The following is a 26,302-nucleotide window of genomic DNA, read 5'->3' as shown; positions in this document are numbered from 1 at the left end:
AGACTTTATACTGACACACTGATTATGAGAATTACAAGGTTTACAAGGTTGTAAGGCCCAAGCCTGACACCTATTTTATTTACTTATTTGTTCATTTATTTGTTTATTTATTTATATTGAAATATTTTTTAAGATTTTATTTATTTATTTGACAGAGAGAGCACAAGTAGGGGGAGCGGCAGGCAGAGGGAGAAGCAGGCTCCCCGCTGAGTAAGGAGCCCGATGAGGGACTTGATCCCAGGACGCTGAGATCATAACCCGAGCCGAAGGCAGATGCTTAACAAATGAACCACCCAGGCATCCCAATGACACCTATTTTAGAATTAACAAGAGCCCCATCTTACCATAGCAGTCCTGCCACTATAAATCATCACTAAGTTCTACTGCATATATGTAGGTGTTTTGTTTTTTTTTTTTAAAGATTTTATTTATTTGACAGAGAGAGACGCAGCAAGAGAGGGAACACAAGCAGGGGGAGTGGGAGAGGGAGAGCAGGCTTCCTGCAGAGCAGGGAGCCCGATGCGGGGCTCGATCCCAGGACCCCGGGACCATGACCTGAGCCGAAGGCAGACACTTAACGACTAAGCCACCCAGGTGCCCCCATATATGTAGGTGTTTTATTTTCCAAAAACTTTTGTGGCTATCATTCCTTGAACTGCTAACTCTGTGCCCCACGGAGTGCTGGGTGCTTTCCATAATTTATCACTAACCCTCACAATGTCTTGGGAGATGTTCTTATAATGCCTATTACACAAAAGAGGTGGTTATGAAACTTTTCCCAAATCATACAGCTACAAAGTGAGACAAACCACTGCCAAACTCCTTCTCTTTCCACTATCCACACTACCTCTTTGATAAAAGAATTAATGGTGTGCAATTAACCTCTAAATCAAGGTTTTTGTCTGTGAACTCTTGTACTTGCAAAATTCAACCTATGGAGGCAGAAATGAAGGAAAATCAGAAATGACACAGAAAATTTATGAACATGAATATTTAATCTCTATTCCATTAGCAACCGTTGATTGTAGAACAATTTTTAATGAATTGAATGGAGGAAAAATTCATTTCATTAACCTTTCATAAAATGTATTATTATTGAACCAAACAGGCCACTGTACTTGCAACTCAGTTCGATGTTAATTAGATTACAGGCATGAGGTTTTAAATCAAAGAGAAACAAAAGGAGCCATCAGCAAGCTTCTCAGCCATTGCTTGTTTGTTTGCTGGCTAAAATGAATTTTTACCCGCAATACAATTTGCTATGCTTCTTTTATTTTCTGACATTTTCAAGTGAATTTTCTCTTGCTTCTGTATGCTGACACTTTATATTAAAAGTAAAAATAAAAATAAATAAAACCTTGAGAATCAGCAAAGAGCACATTCTTCATGTAGCAATATGTTTTGCCTGCTCAGCTGGGAGTAATCATTCCTATCTCTCCAGAAAACTACACTTGTATTTTTTACTAGTCCTCCTTATTGTATGCTGAAAGCACATGCAAGAGATTGGAAGCTATTTTAGAAAACACCATTATTGAGTTTGCAACCCGGAGTCAGAGGCCCAAATGGCCTAAACATAATGTTCTAACCAAATCTGCAGCTGTGAACTGTTTTTCTCCCCAACATAGGTTTTTGGTCCATTTAATCTGCTCTCAGTCCTGACTGTTTCACATCATATCAGTTATTCCTTTTCCCAAAATTAATTTTTAGCTAATTGTATCAAAAGGTAAAAAAATTTATGGGAAAAACATATTTTAAAAAGAAATTAGAAATCTGATAAGTTAAAGAAAAGATGAAATGACAACCAGGAGTTAACTAAGTAGGTGTCATTTTCTAGCGCTGGAGGGATTCCCAATGTTAATGTTTATGTCAGATTATATAATGTGTGTACCATCATCTGGAGTTTCTCTTCTAAGCTTTAAAAATAAACAGTGAAAGAAGTCTGAAGTCCCCTAGAGCAATGGTTCTGAACTTTCCGTATCTTGTGCCTTCGCTATATGGGTGGGGCATAGGAAGAGTATAAAATCATGCCAACAAGAAAACCAGAGAACTTCCTGAACATTCTCCAAGAAATCATCTGGCTTTAGCATGAGTTCTATGCCCCTGCCCTACCAATCCTCCTCCAGTCCTGGAACACAGAGTTTGTGTGCCTTCACACACATAGCCTGGTCCTGCGGAATGTGGTAAGACCAGAAGCAAAATGGAAAAAAAATAATGGTGGCCAGAGAGAATGGTGGTTGTGGGAAAACAGTGAAGCCAACAGTATGGGAATGAAAAGAGACTGAATTCTCATTAACCATTGAAAAAAACAATTGGCATCTCACCTATCATAATGTAGTCATACCTAAACCATACCCCATTAATGGGAATCCATTCTTTCCAGAAAGCAGTCTATCAAAAATTATTTCAGGACGACTAGGTGGTTCAGTCGGTTAAGCATCTGCCTTCAGCTCAGGTCATGATCTCAGGGTCCTGGGATTGAGCCCAGGTCAGGCTCCCTGCTCAGTGGGGAGTCTGCTTCTCCCTCTCCCTCTGCGCCTCCCCTCCCACTCATGCACTTTCTCTCTCAAATAGATAAAATCTTAAAAAAAAGAAATTATTGTCATAAGTGCTATATATTGGGATGGGGAGTTCTACATAAGGTTTCCTTGAGCAGATGAAATTCCACTATTAGTAACTCACTTCATGATCTTGCTGATCTATCAACTCTTTGTTTTTCTCAAAATTATAACTTAAATGGGAGTCCATAGCATTGCACCATGGAGAAGGGCAAAGCTATACAATGACACAACACATCTCCTGAAAAACCAAATTTATTTGAAGTTTCTGGGAGAGAATTTTTTTAAATTAATGAACTTTATTTTTAGAGCAGTTTTAGATTCACTGTAAAACTGAACGAAAAGTATGAAAAATTCCCATTATAACCATTGTTCTGACATACTCAGGACCTTCCCCACTATCAACATCCTACACCATGGTGGTACTTTTTTACAGTCAATGGGGAATTATTTTTATATGAGAAATTACAGAAGAAAATGAAGAGCCCACATAATTTTTTTTAAGAAAACATAAGGAAATGCCCATCTCTACTCTGCCTATAGCCCCAATCCCTGGAAGAGTCCCTATCTTCTGACTTCAGGTGTTTGGCAAAGCAAAATTTGAGAAGCACTGCCTAAACCACTGACAACTAACCTTTGTCAATGGCTTCAATGGCTAGCTAGCAGAAGGAGTCTCTAGAAGACAGGAGGTATTGGGGAGAGGGACATGAAGAGGGTGACACGAGCAAGTGGTGAGAGCAGTGTTGCAAGGTAAGAATATATGTCCCCAAAACGCTTGCACAAATATTTCACTCATGTTTTTGTACATGATAAACTTCGCTACCTGTATCTTTCCCCTTCCTATGTTATGTAATCTTTCCACATTGGAACACGTGTGTTAGGGTGCCACCTACCACAACGAAAAACAAGAAAAAGGAAAATGTCTGCCTCTCAATACTTAGCAGCACAAAAATGCAACAATACACTTTGTATCTTTTCAAAGGAGAAGGGGTTCCATTCCTAGGCAAGATAGAGTATCTAGTATTTCCCACTGAATACAACTATGACCTAGAAAGACTTTATGGAACAGCTCTCTGAGGAGTCTGAAGAGTAAATGGTAGCAGATGAATTGAGGAAGGAGATCAGAATTCAAAGTAGTACCAAACCAGCAATGGGTTTCCTGTTTTATTTATCCTTTCCATCTGGTATTACCTGGCTCAGATTCAAAAGCAGCTCAAAATAAGGAAGTACTCACTGGATTCAAACAGAAAACACTCCAAGAAAAGTCTCCTCCTTCTGGTCAAAGAAGCAAAAGGAGGACTCCTGAGGGTAAGAGTGGAGAAAATCCTGTATTTTAAGTCCTCTTTCCATTCCTTCCCAGTCTAACACCCCAGGCAAGTAATAGGAATAGCAAAAGCAGTGGTTGCTGGCCTGGCATCCCAAATTCTGAGGGACCCTTTCCTCTCGTCCCAAGAGTACAGGGTGGTCCCAATGCTTTTTTCTTTCTCTCTTCCCTCTCACTATCTGATTCCTCATATAGAGGTAATTATGGGATATGCATGGCAAAGCAGGGAAACTCAAGTCCCAGTTTCGGCTAGAGAATGGGAAGGGAGGGGGGCAGCCAGAGAGTTGGAAAGTGTCAGGGAGATGAGATATAGAAGGGAACTTTTGAGAATAATCCCATAAAGAAGTGTTCTAGATCTGACCCTAAATAGCATACCAAAGGCTTTGAGAACTAAACTACTACCCAGTTCTCAGACTGGCCAATGGGTGATACACATAAAGAAGAACTACAAAGGTTCTGAAAACCTAACTGGCATTGGAACCAAAGTCCATAAAACATGGATCAGGGCTTATACCCTGAACCTAACCAGGTAAACTGTTTATTAAAACAAACCAAACAAACAAAAAAAAAAAAAAAAAAAAAAACTACATGAGCTAATCTAGCTCTCCCCTTAGAAAAGAAAATGGCTTTTATAGTTGGAAAAACTAGGTGAAGAGGTCAAAGTTCACAGTGCCTTCCCCTTAGCACATTACAGCTGGAAGCAGGCAGTTCTGTTTTGCACATCCTATTTACAGAGACTTTAATACTGAAAGGGTTTATGCCAGGGATTCAGGTTTCCCGTTTTCTTTCTTCGTTTTTGTTTTCTTAGGTAGTTATTTATGTGACTGTCCTCCTAACTAAATGGACCAATCTGGGCATAAACCATTTTCTCATTTTCTCTGCTTATAGAAAGAAATGGTTTATTTCAGCACTACAGATAACATCTTGAGGTCTCAGGAGGATGACAAATTGAAACAGTCTCTTTCTTGCCTAACATTTCTTACCCAAGAGTCAAGTGATGATGTTAAGGAACAAACCTCTCTTCTCCTGACAATTTGCACTTATTTTCTTAATAGCCCTGCTAAGATTCAATGAATTTCAGTTTGCTTAGAGCCTACTTAGTGCCTGCCAACAGGCACAGGAAGCTTTCATTCATCAGCATAATAGTCCTTTTGGTGATGCATTCCTATTGAAATTATGGCAGCAATTCCAAAAAAGAAACAGCAGAGATGGGACAAACGAATTCCCTTTCAAAAAGAGCCATCAGAATAGCATAGCAGTTTCTACATGACTAGAAACTTTAAAAATTATTTTGATGGAGAAATGTTAGGAAATTTTATTTGGGTATAATATCAATGTAATATACATATCAAATATAATCAATATAATATCACATACCTATTTACTGGGAGTATCGATACTTTGCAAAATCATTTGAAAACAAGCACAACCACCAAAAGCAACTGCATAACTCTATTAATAAACCTAGGTTTTGGTAATCGTGCATAAATAGTAACATTCACAGACAAGTGGTGCCTCGATTGGCTAAACAGTTCCAAATTCGTGCTCTTCTTTGACCTGGTAAGGTCTCTTGCACCACATAATTCTGGCGTGCTACTTGACAGGTACCTTTTGCTGCAACAATGATATAATGATGCAACTCTCCTGAAGATCGCGAATTGCTAACATTGTTCCCTCTATCATTTAAGCTCTCTATAAAGCTTTTAGACTGAAACATTTTCTATTACTATTTGTTGATGAGTCTTAAACTGCAGAATCAAAATGATTTCATATTTTTAATTAAATTAATCTTTGGCATTTCTTTTTTCTGTAACTGTATAGCCTTTTATCAAAAATGTGTTCTCTACCTACTGTGTATAAATGAATTCAGTGCTACAGGGGTATATAAGAAGAGATCATTAATCTCAGTTTTCAGAAAGCATATAGTCAACGTGGGGAGATATATAAAAACTGCATGATGAATAAAGAATTGTTTCAGGGCGCCTGCGTGGCTCAGTCGGTTGAGTGTCCAACTCTTGAAATCGGCTCAGGTCCTGAGATCAAGCCCCATATTGGGCTCTGCTCCCAATGGGGCGTCTGCTTGAGATTCTCTCTCTCCCTCCGCCCCTCCCCCGACTTGCATGCGCACACAGGCGCACATGCGCTCTCTATAATAAAACCTTAAAAAAAAAGAATTATTTCAAAGCAACGTATAAAAAAGTGTATGTAAAAATTGAATATGGGTCTTCCCCAATGTACAAAGGAACTGTTTTCTAAAAGTTCACTTCCAAGTCAGTTGCTCAGAATGTTTTAAGCATTTTTACCATAAACAAATTATGCTATAAAATATGGTTATATTATCCATCCAGTTCATACAAAATGTCAGTGGATCACAGGACCAGCAATATTATAGAAAGGATCAGAAATGGAACTGATATTTGTCAGTACGTGGCAAGCACGTTCACATAAGTAATGTTATTTAGTCTTAATAATCCCATAAGGTAGATTATTATGCCTTTTTTAAAGATAAGAGTCCTGAAGCTGATAAGGGCTAAGTCACTTGCCCAAGGTAATAGGTTGTAAGTGACAGAACATAGATTCAAACCCAGAACTGTCTAACTCTGAAACCAGGTCTCCACTCCTACAGCACGTAGCTACCCTTTAAAACAGCATTGATAAGGGAGCACTTTTTCCATACCCAAATGGGAATGTCAGGAATATATCCCACAGACTGAAAGCTCTTTTTTTTTAATTTTATTTTTATTTTTTATTTTTTAAAAGATTTAATTTATTTATTTGACAGAGAGATAGAGAGTGCACACAAGCAGGGCAAGTGGCAGGCAGAGGCAGAGGGAGAAGCAGGCTCCCCACAGAGCAGGGGGAGCCTGATATGGGACTCGATCCCAGGACCCCGGGATCATGACCTGAGCAGAAGGCAGTCGCTTAACCAACTGAGCTACCCAGGCGCCCTGAAAGCTCTTCAAGTGCAGAGACAATGCCTTTTCATTTTTGTATCTCCACAGAGTAGGTACCCAATGACTACTGAATGAACAAACAAATTAACAAATGAGCAAATTAATGGAAAATGAGTTCTTCAAAAGCAGGGGTTATTTTTTATTCATATCTATATACATACAACCTACCATAGAGATACAGTCTATCCATCAATAAATATCTATTAACTAAAGAATTCCATTCCACTAGCACACCTTCTCTCATGCTGCTTTTCTTAAATTTGCAATCCTGACCGTTTCCAAATTCATGCCTTGAGCTTAATGTCTTTCAAAATCTCAGTTCTCTCCTTCCTTTGCTTAGATGCTGAAATCCAGAAAGACTAAATCCATATTTACATCTTTTATGTGGCTCAGCATGCTCCCCAGCCAGGACAGATATGAATTTAACCTAGCAAGATTTACCCATAAAGCTCCTAGATCTCTGAGTTTGAAAAAGATGCACTGCCCCTTGGGGAAAAATTATCCAAACTAATATCAATGAAGTGGATTTATCCTGTCCAAAGGAAATGCAAATGTACTTGGTTGCATCAACTTTCTGAAACTACACTTCTAAAGCAAATTAAGAAACCCATTTCAAGTTGTTTGAAAGGAATGTTGGCTGACACTTGCAAATTAGCCTTCTACAGAGAAGTAGCTCTAATTCTGCAGCTTATCATTTCAAATGATCTTAGAGATGAATATTCAGATCCCATATCAATTTTTAATGTAATGGATAGAATCCCAAAAGCTTAAAAACTAGGTTCTACTTCATAATCTGTCATTCTCTCTACCTTCTTTCAGGATACATTAATTTTTTAATAAGTTCTTTTAAGTAGCTCCTAAGATACATTTTTAACCACTACAAGTTCAAAAATGATATGCAAAGCCCCTAATTTAGCTGATATCTTATATAAAGAATCCTTATTAATTATAAAATGGTGACCATAATTAAATAAAAATATAGAAGTGATGGGAACACAGGTTCTGAAACTCTCACACTAAAAGTCCTTGAAAAAAACACAAATCATTTTCTTAAGCTCCCAGATGAACACATTTAATATCCTATACCAACCATGTTGATTATTTTCAAAATTACCCCGAATATTATTAATGGCAAATGTTAAACTACCAAATATCCTGTAATATTGATAAGTACTCTCTAAAGACATGGCTCAGCAATTTCAGGGTATACACTTTGTGAAACAAGAGAACCAGCAGTACTTTAAGAAAGAACAACAAAATCTTCATTTCCTTCAGCACAATTGGCTCAGAGCAATGAAAGAGAAATACTTGTTTTTAAAACATACTTTATATCTACATTTAAATGCCTAATTAATCCTAATAATTAAATGCAACCACTAACCACTTTCTTCGCAAGATCTCTTTTTTATTTCCATAAACTCTGGAATTTAATGGAAATCATTGTGTCATTATGGCCAGGGTAATAAATGCCTATTGGTCAATAAGCTCTGAACCTTAACAGGCAGTTAACTAATTCAGTTGGAAATAAGACCAATAGTTCTAATGGCCTCTAATTTCACTGCAAGAGTCCAGCCTTATGAACTATAGATGCTTTTCATGAGCTCTTCCTATAGCAGAGGACAGCAATTTAAATGTAAAAAACATGCATTTGAAATTCAAGAGCTTACACTGATTTCATTTGCCAGGGAGACCACAGATCAGAAGAGGTCCTTCCTGAAGAAATATTTCAGTGCAAAAAGCACAGCCAATGCAAACAAAAATAAAACGATTTTAAATTACAAGAGCTCAATTTAGGCTATTTGAAAATCATTCAAATTTTCTTATGGTTATTTCAAACAATCTGAATAGTTTGCTTTAAAACTGGACAAAAGTAACAACTGTAAAAACACCTTGTAATAAAAACAAAAAGGGAGGCTTAGAAAGTTGATCTCTTCCTGCTGTCTCACATCCTCCCCTGAGAGTAAAGGCCTCTAGATTTCAACATAAATAGATATAACTTAGTATACAGATAACAGTGTACTTGAAATCAAAATAGTCTGGAGACACCAGTATCCACTCAAAACCCAATCCTTTCAAGATTTGTCTCACATTGCAACAGCAGAGAAAGCACTTCAAGCGATGAGGTAAGAATGTCCCTTTGCCCTATGATGCTAGGGGGTGAATTCTACATGAAAATGAACGACGTTATGTTCACTGTTCTGCCAACATTCAATTCTGACCTGACTACTGGGTGCCTCTATCCACCCTTCTATAGTAGCTACACCTACTTCTAGGAAAATCTCTTAAATTACATATTTGGGCTCCTTTATTCAAAATGACATTTAATTCAAAAAATATTTACATGCCAAAGTTCAAAATCCTTATACTTATTCATCACTTACTTTGTTTAATTATGGTGAAAGAAGTTAAAGTTCTCTGGCAATAATTTTGTACCAGATTTTTTGACAAACCAAAGGAAAATAAATTGCTATATTTTCTAGCCTCTAGTTCAATCATAATCACATTTCCTGCAAAACATTTAGACTAGATTAATCTTCCTGAGAGCACAGTAATTAAGACCCTAACAATATATGGTAGTAAACTAGAATACTGTTTAAGGAGTAAAGAAACCTTGGGCTGGTTTTACCTTGTTACTGACCAGCTATGTTAATTTCAATTACTTGCCTTCTCTGGGCCTCAATTCCATCATTTCTAAAGTGAGGGGTTGGGTTAAGCGAGCTCTTAAGGTTCTTTAAAACTGTAACATTCTGAAATCCTATTCTATGAAATGAGATCTTCTTTATTTATACAGTGGCTAACTGCTGAGGCATTCCAAATTTCTTCTTAATAGTTCCGTATTCGGGATGCCTGGGTGGCTCAGTTGGATAAGTGGCTGATTCTTGATTTTGGCTCAGGTCATGATCTGGGCTCAGGTAGTGAGCTCAGGGTCCTGAGATGAACCCCAGGTAGGGTTCCGTACTCAGCAGGGAATCTGCTTCTCTCCTTCTCTCTCTGCCCATCCTCTTTCTCTCTCCGACCCCTCTCCCTCCCCCCAAAATAAAAAATCTTAAAAAAAAATACTTCCACATTCACTATCATTTAGAGCCTTGTGATTATAACACTTGGTTTCATTTCAATGTCTCCTTTTCAAACACCTTCTTCCTAAAGAGAAAACCCAGTGTAAGAGTTTTGTATAAGAAATCTGCCACAACCATCCCCCACAAAGCAAGGCAAGCTTTTCCTTTTAACAAAACATTTGCAATTGGCAAAGAAGGGTGTGAGCCAGTCTATTTCTTTCCATGTGTTAATGAACCACCTATTGCCAAATGGAACTCTCTTCTTAATTCCAGACCAGCAAACACCATTTTCTGATGAAGTAAAATGACAAAGTACTAATTAGAAAGAACCTAATCTGAAGTCACAATTCTCATTAATTGGAAGTTACTACAGTAATTATTAACAAGTCACATTATCATTAGACCAAAGGAAACGTCAAAATTGATTTATGCATTTAGGAGTCTCTAATAAATAGGGTCTGCGTCCTCTCTAAAATGACCAGAGTAAAGAAAATAATAATTTACAGGTTAATGAATACCTTGAAAATACCACATTTTTCATCGCTCCGATGACTTTTTCCAGTATTAAACATACTCTGAAATGTTGAATTAAACTAGATGACCAGAAAGGGAAAATACCTCAATGTCTCCAAAAAGTACAACATGCGGCATCTTCAAGAAGCCTACAACAATCCCTAGGAGAACTAATGCCCTGATGATCCTAAGACACATCTATCTCCAAGGTCAAAAGAGTATTGCCTTAGTTCAACTGGCTAATTAAGATGAACTGAAGATAAATGAAAACAAAAATTGTGGGCATTTGGAGACCAATACATCAAAACAATAGAGCAAGGGAAAAAACTGCTCAATTAATTGCAAAGTCATAATAACATGGGTAAATTTCATGTTTCTTTTGAAATTTGTCAGACTTCCTGATTCTTATGGGGTTTTTTTTTTCCCCAATATTTAAGCTAGCTCAGCCTATATCATAAAGACATTTTCATGTTAGCAAATTTTGGTATGTATTTGTACTCCGGACATAACTTTAAAAACTTTTGTTTTTGTGTTAAACTTCCTAATTGCTACATATGGTCTAGGTTAGAAAAATGTATTCTCAGAGCTTAATTAACATGTTAATGTGATGGTCACATAAAAAGGTAATATTACTTAATTATTTTACAGTTAAGTTTGTAATTTGGACTCAAGTTCTTTATGCTAATACATTTATCATATTATTAATCAAATATAAACATGTATTTCTCAACTAAAAGGAAGAATAAGTTTAAGATGTTTCAATGAGATTTGAACTACATTTATTTTAAAGTATTTGTATTTTTCTCATATGTGTTCATTCTAAAAAATTTGGGAAAAATATAAAAGCACAATAAAAGTAAACTCATCCTTTAATCCTATCACACAGAGATCACTTTGATTTTAGCTTACATACTGCCAATATTTTTCTATTCAGACATAAGACATATATTATTTTATAAAACTTGGAATTACTCTAACCTTTTGTTTTGGCTTAAATTGGCTTAAAATAGTCATTTGGTATATAATCTTCACAGACAAAAGAACAAAAAGCAAGATGAAGTTAACTTACAAGACCCATGATTTTATGGGTATATGTATGATACATACAAAAGTGTGCATAAAATTACATGCACATGCATATATGTAAAATCATGCATTAGAAACTCATCTTTCATACAGATCCAATCAAATTTACATTTCAGAGCTGAAGTCATACCATAATTTTGTCAAATAAATATATCCACGAAGCATGTCTAATTTGTATAGCAAACTATTGATCATGTTATAACTATATAACAGAGGCTAAGAGATAAAGAGAAACTAGAACAGCTTAAACTATAAAGCACTTTTAAAACAAGTGTGAGAAATTAACATACACACATTCAGAGCTAGACTAAAATTTTTATTAGACCCACAAGAGGAAATTCCAAACACCTTTTAATTCACATCAGCCTCTGCTACTAGAGAACCAGGCTATTCTCACCAAAAAAAAAAAAGTTAAATGAAAAGAAATGTTTTCACTCTGACAACCTCTAGTTGGTGGCAGAAGGGAACGTACATACAATGTACACATAATGAAAAAATACAACACCTTATAAATGATGTATACAAAATTTATAAATTTACCTTCACAGTCATCCATCTCCCAAATATCCAATCCACAAAGTTGTTTAAATTTAGAATATAATACAATAGAGGTCAGACAGAAAACCTGGATGGGAAAGTCATTTATGTCTTTAAAAGTTTCTTATACAAAGGAGCAACAATGTCCTCAGTTTAATTCAAGAATTCCAAAGGATTACTTTTATGGAGCACAGGTAAGTCTTTTTTTGTGAGATTTGTAGAATGTGGCACCGGAGATGAATATAATTTAATTTGGAACACGTGCAAACATCTATAAACATCTACTGGAGCCCAGTCTGTTTGCAGCAACATTTTCGCTGAGTTATGTATTCTGCACACCACTACAGCTGGCTGTTCCACAGCTTTCAAATGCTGATATAAAACTAGCTTCTACCTATTTAAAAAATTACATAAACACTAAAATTAACCCGGTGTTCTGGTATTTTTAATTTCCTAGGGAGCTTACAGAGAGGATGAAGAAAAGGATTCTTTACTTCAACATTAAATATATGCTATTGTTTATATATGAACACAACCATATATATATATATATATATATATATATATATATATATATATACACACACACACATATATCACTATTACTTTTTAGCAATATTATAAAATTCAATAGAAACAAATAACACTTATTATTTTAAACAGCCTTAGTTGCTCTACAAGTCATTTGGCGTCTGGTCTGTGCCTGTGAACGAATGTGCTAACCACATACATACCCGTCCTGGGATCGCTGGTCCAGCAATCTAGTGCGGTGTCTGTCTCACAGTTCAGAAATTAGACCATGTTCAAAACAAGTGCCTTTAAGCTGCATCTTGAAGAACCACTAACCAGAGAGAATGAAACACATACTCCTGAAGCAGTATTACCAAGAAAATAACAGCAAATTCAACCGTGTTGTCTCTAAAATAATCTCAACTCAAAATTTCTTCAGCTTTCCTCCCTGATACAAAGAATCCGATATCAAGATATTTTGGAAATATGTGTAAAAATTAACACACGACAAATACCTTGTTGCTAGTACTGAACCATGATACTACCTGCCAAACCCAAGAGTCTGACAGCATTAAGGAAGTTGTAGGACTGAGTCTCTCACATGCTGGAAAATACAGTCGTTTAAAAGAAATATAACTGAGAATAATAAATCCATTCTTCTGATTGGAATTATTATAATTACCAACCACACAGACACTCCATTTATGCTCCAATCAAAGCTATTTTATAATCATACTAATTCTATAATCTGCATGAAATAAGATATAGCCCACCATTGGGATAAGGAAGTTTCCCAAAGGGGTGGGAAAATGAGTCTCCCCGACCTTAATTAGGAGGAAGAAGGCAGGGTTTTTCTCTCCTTTCATCTCCAGAGGATCTGGTAAGGCTCTAGCGCTGTGAAAATCAAAGGTTGGATTCTTTTACGAATAAGGAGTGCAAGAGGAAGGGTAAGAAAGAAAGGTACTAACATGGGTAGGCCTTTACATATAGGACACGTTACATAAATTAATGCTCACAACCACCCTGAAACATAAGAATTGGTAATTTATTTTTTCAAGTGAGGGATAGGAGCCTCTGAGAGGCTGGGCACCTTGCCCTACGTCACACACACTCTATTACCAGTTGAGTTGGGACTCAAACTCAGATCTAACTTTCAAAGCCTCTGCTCTTTCCCATTATAGTATGTCGCCTCCCTGACTGAAGTTTTATTTAGCACGGTTTAGTCATAATACCTTTCTGTATCAAAATAAATAACTTTAACCAGCTGGTCTTAATATTACAGGAACTGAAATTAAAAAGAAAAACCCACAACAGCCACAAATATTTGGAACCACAAAGGAATATGTCATACTACAGCCAATAAAGTGCTAGTTAACAGAACTTCCAAAGCTAGCCCCCCAAAATAAAAGCTCACAAGGAAGAAAGAAAAATAACTGTTGCCACAATGCCAATAATCACCCCCTAAAACTCCTTATACAGTGCATGGGACTATTGAATATTCAAGTCCAGAACCGTCTCCCTTCCCCAGGCCTCCTGTTCTGTTTCCCCGCAAGCGCCACTCTCCTTAGAGAGCTAAGGACACCGAGTTAGCTGAGGTGCCGGCAGTGACCTTCTATGGATCTGCCCGAGCTTGCTCACAGAGCCCAAGGCAAAACCACTTTGAGAGTTTGGCAAAGAAATTCATTTTTAGTTGTTTTTATTTTTAAAAGAAAACATCATCACAAAAACATGAATGCTCCGGTTACATAAACAAGAAAAATTTCTTATGAAGCTCCCTCTTTTTTTCAAAGACTTTTACTGCATAGAAATCAGAACTTAAAACCCAGAAAGGCATATTATATTAGTTTTTCAAAAACTACAAAGAATCATAAAACTCCAGGGCTTGAAGGGATCTTAAATAGTTACACAGTCCATCATTTCACTTCAAACAAAATTATATTGAAGTATTTAAAATAATTGAGAATTCATTCAATGTTAAAACCTCTCAGAAAAAAAGTCAGCATTCACCGGCAAGAAATTATTTCCTATATAACTAAACCAAATCACTCATTCTGTCTTATAAACCTGTAAGACCTTATTAAATCTTCAGGGTGGGTGTTGGTGGTAAGGATGGTTTGTGTGGAAGAAAGGAAAACAAACACTGAATGTCAGGCACTCACTACTCTGGATGTTTTTTATATATGTTATCATTTAATCTCTACAACAATCTGTGAAATAGGTACGATTTGGCCCATCTTCAGAGCAGAAGGTTCAGAAGGGGAAATAAATTACCCAAGAGCATAAGGTAATAGGTGGCAGATCTGGGACAGGGACTCAGGTCTGTCTAACTCTTCCCGTGTCAGTTCATGGTTTATCATTCTTTATACCAGACATTATCAACCTTGTCAAAATGGGGCACCCAAGTTTCACACTGATTTCATTCTAATGTGTCACACTGGATTAGGGACAGCAACTTGAATAGCTGGGGCTGAAGACGTGTGCCAGCCAACAGCTCTTATTTGAAACACTGGGTCTACTTTATGCTCACTGGGAACATCTAAAAGCCAGGACGGGTGACACCAGCTCCAAACTCTCACCAGAGTTTGAGAATGGCATTCAAGCTGGTAGACAATGGGCCATGGTATATTAGGGAATGATCCAAAAGCTACCACCTGTTAGGGGAGGTGGCTGACAAAAGCCCCTGCAGGTGACAAGGAGTGGGACTTGTGGACATAAACTCCTTGAGTAGCCTGGGGCACCTGGGTGGCTCAGTCATTAAGTGTCTGCCTTCGGCTCAGGTCATGATCCCAGGGTCCTGGGATCGAGCCCCGCATCGGGCTCCCTGCTCCACGGGAAGCCTGCTTCTCCCTCTCCCTCTCCCACTCCCCCTGCTTGTGTTCCCTCTCTCGCTGTGTCTCTCTTGGTCAAATAAAAAAAAAAAAATCTTAAAAAAAAAACCTCCTTGAGTAGCTATGAAAATTACCTAACAGCCATCCTTGGTACATACTTCATAGATGGCCAATCTCGGTAACATACAACATTTTCTATGTACAGACAATGCAGATAATTTAGAGGAAGGGGAGGAGGGAGAGAGTACAATGAAAGTAAGATGTTCAATCCACTGTTCTGAGGAGATGGAGTAGGAGCGAGGGAGAACATTGGGTAATCCCGCCATAGCACAGCAACAAAGAAACCAACTTAAACCAAACAGAAACAACAATAACAATAAATAAAAACAAAAAATGGGAAAATCAAGAACAAGCAAGCAAAAAACCCAAAAAATATTCAGTGAGGTAATCAGGGTGGAAACAAATTAAAGATTTTAAAGGAAATGCTCTTGAAAGTCACTACCCTTTCTCAGTCCATGCTCCTTCAGTTCCTTTTACTCACCACTGTCCTCCATTTTTAGCACACTCCATTCAATTTAATATTTCATCCCTAGGGTTTCACTAAAAGAGTTTTACCACAGGTAGCTTGAGATACAGTGATCAATATATTACTCAGCAAGAATGTACATGCATAAAGCACCTAATGCCCCAGATCAACACATTTACTCTTAACCCATTCGGGGCAGGTGAGGCCCATGGAGAAGGGCAGCAGGGAGAACAGCACCCATACCATCTCACACATTTTGAGAAAGGGACTTAGAGCAATGGGGTTTTGACATCTCCCTTCAGAACTATCAGACTGGTATCAACCAATCAAAACTGAAAGCAGGCTTGCCACTCAAGCATGAAGCCAGCAAGAGAGCCAGGCACATGCCTTACCAGTGCTCCAAGTTAGTCTAGAACCTGTACCTTGGTTTCAGACAGCCCACCTAGTGCTTGAAGGCTGTGATAGGAGAAAAATCCCCCCTTAAGTAAAAGTCACAGAAGAAAACAACCATGACTGTCCTAGACACGGACAACTGCAAAACTCATACATGTCTCAGTTTGTAAAAAAAACGAAAGCAGTAGATGCACCCCAAGCCTCTGCCCACATGCATGGCAGCCCTCAAGTCCTCTCATGTGCCTCCCATCCTTGAAAGGGGGAATGCAGCTGAGGAGCCATGGGAAAGACATGATATTGAGGACTCACTGGGGTTCCCAGAAGATACTAGGTACAGGCCTAGCCTAGCAGGCCTTCTGAGGTTATCTGAGGGCAAGATAAACCACACAGATTTCCTTAAGTTCTTGGAATTTGCTCTCACTTGAGAGGAGGTGAGGCTTTAGTGAAGCCTAGTAGAACTACACCAAGTTTCCCATGATTAAACCAAAACAGGACAGAAGTCCACAGGCTGAAGATACACCCAATTATTTAGGGGCTGACTTTCAAACATGTGGAGCTTTCATTCATGATCGAATGCTATTTAAGACTTATAGACTACTGCTAACCAATCGATGTCTTCTGATCCCATACTCCCTGCTCAAGTGAACATGGAGAAACGAAATGTCAGGCTCTTTATACATGCCAACTGGAAATCAAAGTGAAATGCTGAAGGAGAAGTGACAGCTCAGTGTTTCTCTCTGGTATAAATTCCCTGATGTTCACTCTTAAAAGAATTGTCCCAGCCCTTTCCTGTTTGACATTTCCTTCCCAGTTCAAGCTAAAGTGGGCCCTCTGCATAATCACTGATGAACTAAATGCCCACAAGACCACCTCAAGTGACACACACAGTGCCCTGACACAAAAAACAAAATCAATAATCTGCTGCTCTATGTCATGTGGAAATCCTGACTGCTGTCAGCAGACCGGAGGAAGAGGCTTGGGGGTTGCAGTAGAGACAATTAGAGCCCTTGGAAAAGCAGAGCAGAAAGTAATGAAACCTCCCCAAGTTCATCAGTTACACACACACACACACACACACACACACACACATTCATGAAGTAAAAAGACCATGTAGCCAGAGGTCATATTTTTCCAGTCTGCTAAATTAAAGTGACTGAAAACCTCTGTAATTACATAGAAACAGATGAAATTGTTATCTTAACTAAATTGTAAATGCACTTTAAATGTCATAAGTTTTGATGCAATTTAATATTTTAAATGGACATTGCTCAGTATAGTGACTGATTTTCTACCAAGCAGATGGGGACATAATCCATGTCCATTACCAAGGCTGAACAAACGCCCATCCATCTGCCTGAGTAGTACAAAAAGATACTGCAGAGAAAGCAAAGAGCAAACCTTCTCTGCCTGGAGTTACAGAAAAGAGCCCTAGAAAGGAGCCAAGAGGGCCTGAGTTCCCATCTCAGCTCTACCATCTACTTACTCTGTGACCTTAGGTAAGTCACAGCCTTGCTCGGCCTCAGTTTCCTCTTCCGTGAAACAGAGATAAATAATCCCGACATACCTGTGTCACAAGTTACTGTGAGGACAAAATGGGATCAAATAAGTAAAAAATGTTCCATAAACAGTTAGATACAAACGTATGCGATTATTATAATTCATGCCATTATGTATTTGGGGCAAAATATGAACACAAATCATTTCCTACTGTAACCCAGAAAAGATCTGAATTAATTTTCCACTAACAAGCTGGTTTAAAAAAAAGTGGATGAATGACATGATCACAGTGCATTTCCCTTAATCCCCCAGACTACTTGACACTTCTAAAAATTAACCCAGCATTATAGTACAGTGAAGATGAGACAGTAATGTTATCCTCATGTACAAAACTAGCATACCTGTCCAGTATGTACCCAGAAGGTTGAAAGAGTAAGTAAATGTACTTTTTTTCATATCTAACTCATTAGCAGAGAGCGACATAAGCACTGGAGAGAAACGGATCCATTATCTCTCACCTTTCTTTGTCCCTTCCTACACACATTGTATGTAAAATAGCAACTAAAGAGAGCTATAAGAGCAGTGCTCAAGTGGCAAGTAAACATTAACCACATCCCAGATAAAGCACAATTTTCTCATAGCTATTTTAACTTACTTTCCTATTATACATTCTGTGCATCTAGCAGATTTACTAGCAATTTTAGGAATTGAATGGATTGTGTATATGAATTAATATTAAGAAAATCTGGGTCTTTATTCTTAGTTTCTAGGCTTTTTGAAGTACTAATAGTATTAGTTATCTGTTCATCAAAAAAAAAAAGAAGAAGAAGAAGAAGTTGTTTTTTTCATGGTTTAATGTGTTTTGCTCAGACTCCAAAAATTTGCTTTGGGGTTATCACAAGAATGGAAAGTTTTAGCTTCGATGAAATATTTTTTGAGGTCTAGATTAGGTTAAAGTAGAATATATTTCACACTTTGAGCTGGACAGGACTCCCTGGATGAAGCTGTATTTCTATAATCAGTCTTTTTTGTAATCAGAGGCTCCACCAGACTGCTAAAGGGTTCTGACCTTCCCCCCTACACACACATACACACACACTTAAGAACCCCTGAGTTAGTGGGAAGCCATCACAACAATGCCATCAGAAACAAAGAGGGCCAGAGTTAATGTACTGATAGTGGAGAAACAAAAAATGATTCGAGGGGTATTTAAGAGACACCCCCCATCCCCCCGCCCTTGCTCAACTTTAGATTTTAAAGCACCACTCTGTGCACATATAGGAAACAGATAATTTTTTACGGTAAATAAAGTTTGAGAATTACTGTTATAATCTTCAAGAAACACTTCTCCAAAGCTGTTAAGGACTGGTAACACTGCACACAGAGTGTGTACTAACAACCTGTGTTCTGCAGACAAAAGAACTCACTCTCATAACAAATAGATCTCCATTTTATATGTGTAGAAAAGGGGTTGTTTAGTCCACCTAAAAAGAAAAATACTACCAAAACAAAAAGGAGAACATCACGTCTTAATACAGTCTTCCATCGTTTCAGCCTTGGGCTCACTTGATCTGAAGAATTCCGTGTATGCTCTGAGAGGTGAAAAGCCTTTGTGAATAATTGAAGACAAAATAATGAAACCCTAGAATGTCAGAGACATAATCTAGTTTTGTAGAATTCATCATGGAGCTTTTAAATTCCCAAATACTACATGCTGAATAATTTATTCCTGTGTCAATATGGGGCCAGCAGATGTTCATTCAAAGCCAATATTAACCCTCCTCGAGCTGAAGAGCAGAAAAACAGGCTCTGCTGAGATGCAAGGAGGCACTTAGTTTAAGTGAGATTATCTTGATATTTATGAGAAAATTAAAGCAGCTCTGGAAGTCAAGAAAAAACACACTACTTAGTCGGCAATCTTTTATCAAAGTCTGCCTATAAAGATAAGGAGGTGGATTTCATGAAAAAACACAAATGGTTGGTACAGGGGGAGCTGATAACACTGCTCTTTCCTTTCAGAAGGGTCCCCGGGGGCTTTTCACTGATTCTGTCTAAGAATATCTTTTAGTGGCTTATTGATATTTACCTCCCTCTTTGGATCACTAATTCCTGATGGGGTTTGGAACTCTACTGTGTTTTGGTTTCTGGATAATTCTCCCTTCCACAGCCCACCTCTAATTCAGTTCACTTTAACTAAAATAGGTTATGTAGTTGATTTAAAAAGAGAATAAAAAAAAAACCTGAAAAAACTAAGCAACAATAAAGTTTAAAGTTTCACCAGTGGTAGGGCACCTGGGTGGCTCAGTCGGTTAAGCGACTGCCTTCAGCTCAGGTTATGATCCTGGAGTCCCAGGATCGAGTCCCGCATCAGGCTCCCTGCTGAGCAGGGAGCCTGCTTCTCCCTCTGACCCTTCCCCCTCTCATGTTCTCTCTCTCTCAATCTCTCTCTCAAATAAATAAATAAAAAATCTTTAAAAAAATAATAAAGTTTCACCAATAGTCTATTATACTTCAAAACTGGAAACCAATGCCTTAGATCTCATTCATTCATTCACTCATTCAACAGTTAGTTACTGAGTACCAACTCTATAAAGTTTTACACGAGGGCTGAAAAGGGGAGAAATGTTTAATCAAAGATTCTAAAGACTTGTTAGAGAAATACACATGTACATGTCTAGATATCTCCAGAGGCTTCCAATATGGCAAAAATGGCATACTGGACTCCTGTGGAAAGACAGCTGTCAATCTGAAAACACAGAGTGGGTAGAACATATGAAAATAATCTTAGGCTACATGTCTAAGCTTATATCCAAGGAAGGGAATGCCCCCAAATGCTAGAAACAAAGGAAATAAAAACAAGAGTGGTGAGAGGAGCTAAAGGCAATAAAGCTCCCAGGAAGAGTGAGTACTAGAATCAGTCATGGGCTTCAGCCACTCAAGGGGTGCGCTGATGACATCTTGGTGAGAGGTGCCCAGATGGCACTTTTCATGAATGCTGCTCAGTGGACATGAACTACCTGAAATAAAACCAAGAATAGCCAAGGTCTGCCCATGCAGACTGGAAAAAACCTCACCCACCTTATATCGCCTTATATATTGGCAACTACAGGAAGCCTAAAGGACTTTATTTTTTGGAGTACTCACAAATTTTTTCAATCTGCTCTCTTTAAAATGTAAATGAACGAACGTATTAAAAGCAGATAGACAAAAACCTATCCTAAAATTCATACGTAATCTCAAGGGTTCCCAAATCACCAAAATAATCTTGAAAAAGAACAACAAAGGAGGACTCATACTTGGATTTCAAAACTAACTACCAAGCTACAGTATTCAAAACAGTATTATACTGACATAACAACAGACATAGACCAATGGAATAGAATACAAAGCCCCGAAATAAACATCCACGTATACGGTCAATTGATTTTCAATACAGGTGAGAAGACCATTTGATGCAGAAAGGACAGTCTTTTCAACAAATGGCGCCAGGAAAACTGTATGTCCATATGCAGAAGAATAAAACTGGACCCTTACCTTATTCCATATACAAAAATTAACTCAAACAGATCAAAGACCTAAACATAGGAGCTAAAAGTATACAACTCTTAAAAGAAAACAGAGGGGTAGGGCTTCATGACACCGTATTTGGTAATGGTTTTGTGGTTATAACACTAAAAGAACAGGCAACAAAAGAAAAAAACTGACAAACATTATCAAACTCATGTAACAAAGGATACTATCAAGAGTGAAAAGACAACCTACAAAACGGGAGAAAATATTTGCAAATCAAATACCTGATAAAGGATTAATATCCAGAATATATAAAGAACTTTTATAATCAACAATAACAAAAACCAACAACCCAATATAAAACTGGGCCGAAAACTTGAATAGACATTTCTCCAAAGAAGATATAAAAATGACCAACAAGCACATGAGAAGATGCTCAATGTCATTAGTTATTAGGAAAATCAAAACCACAATAAGATACCACTTCCCACTCATTAGTGTGGATAATATCAAAAAATGGGAGGAAAAAAGTGTTGGTGAAAATGCAAAGAAAGTAGAATCTGGTGAATTACAGGTGGAAATGTAAAATGGTGCAGCTACTATGGAAAACACTTGGGCAGCTCTTCAAAAAGTTAAACATAGAGTTACCATATGATCCAGCGATTCCAATTCTAGGCATATACCCGCCAAAAAATAGAAAGCAGGGACTCAGATATTTGTATGCCAATGCTCACAGCAGAATTATTCATAGTAATTGCCAACAGGTAGAAGTATCTCAAGTGTCCATCAACAGATGAATGGATAAACAAAATGTGGTATACACATACAACAGAGTATTATTCAGCCATACAAGAAAATGAAATTCTGATACATGCTACATCATGGCTGAAGCTTGAAAACATTATGTATGCTAAATAGAGAACAAAAATTTTAATTATGCTAAATGAAGTAAGCCAGATATAAAAGGACAAATACTGCATGATCTCAATTATATGACGTACTTGAAATAGGCAAATTCATAAAGACAGAAAGTAGAATAGAGGTTACCAGAGGCAAGGGGAAGGAGGTATGGGCAATTTAGTGTTTAATGGGTACAAAGTTTCTGTTTGCAGTGATGAAAACATTCTGGAACTGGAGAGTGGCAATGTCTGCACAATTGTGAATGTACTAATGCCAATAAATTGTACACTTAAAAGTGGTAAAAATGACAAATTTTATGGTATGTATATTTTATCACAAAAAATAAATAGAACTGGCATGTGACTCACAGCATGCCTCTTCCAAATGTTACTGATATATACTAACATACCTTAAACATCTTTAAGAATAAAGAAAAATACTGTTTTACTATCACAAATATGAGTGTAAGTATTTAAAAACAGAATCCTTAATCTTGAAATAAAATAATAATTATTGCTAATATTTATTAAACACTTACATTATGCCAGCCACCATGCTCAAATAAACTTCATAACAACACCACGTTATATATTAATATTATCCTAACTTCACAAATAAGGGAGATTCATAGAGGTTATAATCTACTTGCCTTTACTTATATAAATGCTATAAAGGAAAATATTTTTTTTAAATAAACTGGAGAGGGCGCCTGGGTGGCTCAGTTGTTAAGCATCTGCCTTCGGCTCAGGTCATGGTCCCAGGGTCCTGGGATCGAGCCCCACATCGGGCTCCCTGCTGGGCAGGAAGCCTGCTTCTCCCTCCCCTACTCCCCCTGCTTGTGTTCCCTCTCTCACTGTGTGTCTCTCTCTGTCAAATAAATAAATAAAATCTTTTAAAAATAAATAAAAAAATAAAATAAACTGGAGAGGCCTGGGTAGCTCATTTCGTTAAGTGACCAACTCTTGATTTCAGCTCAGGTCATGATCTCAGGGTGAGATTGAGCCCTGGGTCGGGTTCTGCACTGGGCATTCAAGCCTGCTTAAAATCCTCTCCCTTGCCCTCTGCCCTTCCCCCCACCCCGCTTGCATGTGCACTCTAATAAACAAATGAGATATTTTTCTTTACAAAAGTATTTTTTCTTCTTTGGAAAATGAATTCTCAGACAAAGCTTTCCTGCAATGAAATTTCATCCCACATAATTTAAAATTTTTAAATGATTTTGCACATAATTTTTGTGACCATCTCTACTGCATCAAGAAAGGCATATCCTCACAACACTTAATTAAAAAAAAAAGAAGAAGGAGAAAGGAAAGTAATATTTGTCAAGCATCAAATCATGTGCCAGACACCGTACTAAGCATTTTACATATTTTATCTCATTTAATCCTCTCAATTTGGGTGGTAGAATTGCTTACATTTTACAGATAAAAAAACAAAAATATAGTAATCCACAATACTCTTATTTACTACTTTCAAAATCTGATAAATATTCTATTCAAGTAGGAGCCAATTAATTCCAAATGCCTAGGGAATCAAAGAATAGTAGTCACTGCCAAAAGCTATCCCAGATACCCGAAGGAGCCAATATGACAGCCGCCCCCAGCATGTTGCATGGCTGAGTATTCAAAAGCCCAACAGATCTCACACCCAAACACAGTGTGCGAGGGCAGAAGATCATCCTGCTGTACAACTGAGTCAAGAAGAACGGATTGTGTGGCCTTCTGCTCCAGCATTAGCCCATGACAGCTGAAAAGACAGCCAGATATGGATGGCCCTGAGCCACATGAAGGGGGTTCACACGGCCCTCCTGTATTTGGGTATAAAGACTAAAATCTAAAGCATCTTCTGATGCTTTGGAAAATGAAAACTTTTGAACCTCAGTTCAAGAATGTATAGCAAAATCCATGTAATACATTTTCAGTAAATATCTGGAATGATTATATTTAACTTTTCCCTCTCAATTATTTTATTAACATCTACATATGTTCAGTTCTCTATTAAAAAAAAAAAAAAGCAAAACAAAAAAACAAAAACAAGCAACACTTCCCTCTCTTTTATCTTCCACTACTCCCTACTCCTCCAAGCCAATCTTTTGAACAAGTTTGTTTCAACTGCTGTCTACAAAATACATCTTTCACTCACTCCTATGTTTACTCCTATCTGGCTACTCCCTAGTCCACCCTTACCAAACTGCTCTTGTCAAAGTCTCTATTACCTATCCCCATAAGGGCCTTGAAGGGGCTCAATGAAATCTGTAGGGTCCCGAAGGGCAGAGTTTGAAAATTACTCTGCTTGGGCCTGGTTACATCTTTTATGGGGCAGCCACCTAATTTGTGGAGGCCAGTACAAAATGAAAATGTAGGCCATCTTGCTTAAAAGCAGGAAAAAGAGCTTCTCCCTTTTTTCTGTCATCTCTCTCTAAACAAGTTATGGTATTTTTTTTAATTTCCTACTTAGTACTGGTGCATGAGGATGTTCATGGGACAATGCAGATTCTCACAGGGACCTAGGAACCACCCACAACTTGGTGTGTAGGGTACACACTAAATCCACTCCTATGCCCATACCCAAGTTCCTGCCAGGAATGGAGGGTGGCAGCAGTCTCTGGGCAGGGGCAGAAGTGGGCAGCCAAGAATTCACCCCAGGGAGCTGAGAGGTGGCCAAACACTGGATCATTGAGGCACCACGCCCACAGCACATGTACTATTGGCCCATCTGACCTCACATCAAAATACAATTTCAAAGATACAATTATTCAGAATTCCAGGACGATGATCACAGCACATTAAATTCCAAGCACAGGACCTACTTCTGAGCATGGGATCTTAGGTAACCACACTGGTTGCATGCCCACGAAGCTGGTCCTCGCTATGCTAAATGATAATCATAATACCACCTAACATCTGCATAAAACATCATAGTCCGCGAAATAGTTCCAATTTCATTTTTGTCTCACAATAAACCTATAAATAGAGATGAATAGATACCCTCACTTAACAGATAAAAAACTCACTCAGAAGTGAAATGCATTGCCCAAGGCATGGAAAACCAAGGTGTTAAACCCACGCCTTCTGGCTCTAAGTTCTTTCCAGTGTAATGTGCTTCCTAAGCAAAGGGCAGATGGGAGGGGATGAGAACAGTGATCATTTCTTTACATGAGCCACTGGTTTAATCATTAGTTGGAAATTATTTCTGTCAAATTTCTGTCAATTCCAGTCAGATTTGAAAACTCAATTGATTTTTTAACATTCTAGAATTCAATGGCTTTATATAAACGTGTAATCTAAAAAAAGAAAAAGTAACACCTGCAAAGTTAGTTTTTTACCCCAATGTACCCCCCCATCCAATATGCACCCTGACTCACCAATCTTGGACCCCGTACACATACATCAATCACCAGCGAGTCACAAAGGACTACAGAGCCAGCATATGAGAGCATGCTATTCTGGGATACAACATACTTTCACTACAGGAGAGCTGATACCTTGATTTAGTTGGGAGAAAGTTCATCAAAATGCCAGATAGATAGTAACAAAAGGGATGACAGGAAGTACTTAGGCTAGGAGATACCAAAATCAAGGAGGGAGCTATTTACCTCAACCTGACTGTTCCCTACCACCATTCCACATACTTCACAGACTTCAATCTTTCCAGATAGTGAAATTGTTGCTAAACTTCCTCATGTTAACATAAAGTACTTTATTTTGAGACTTGAACTCTCAACTCATTTGTTTCTTAATTCAGTTACTCAAAAGTCTCCCCTGAAAGCAAGAAGAGAGCATTTTTTGGTTGAACTAATATGCATCTGTTACAACCATTCGCACTGGTGACCCTTCACACTGGCTGATCACCCAGAAAATATCCAAGGAAAAAGAAGTGCAACTGAATGTTAGATCCAAATAGCACAATCTCTCAGCTCACTAGAGCAGAATCTCTCTCTAATACACTGGTCACAGGCTATATTACTAGCTCTTTTTATCCTATCTCTAGGTAGAAAAGCTGTAATTTAAACTGACAGCATTACTTGTCATGAAGTCTGTAGGTTTACAATTTCTAAATGTCAGTTTGAACTTCTGACTAGTTCCTTAGAGCACTACTGTTTGTTTCTAAATG

General features: G+C 37.8%; 1 protein-coding gene across 4 annotated transcripts in view; it reads right to left on the bottom strand.

Annotated features, from left to right (window-relative positions):
• Positions 1-26,302, bottom strand: part of TTC28 (tetratricopeptide repeat domain 28) — a 621,832-nt gene that overhangs the window by 310,568 nt on the left and 284,962 nt on the right. The gene's annotated exons all lie outside the window — the stretch shown is intronic.

This window comes from Halichoerus grypus, chromosome 13 (genome assembly GCF_964656455.1).
Source record: "Halichoerus grypus chromosome 13, mHalGry1.hap1.1, whole genome shotgun sequence".
NCBI lineage: Eukaryota > Metazoa > Chordata > Mammalia > Carnivora > Phocidae > Halichoerus > Halichoerus grypus.
The sequence above is the reverse complement of the archived record's forward strand: the minus strand, read 5'-3'. Positions and strand labels throughout refer to the sequence as shown.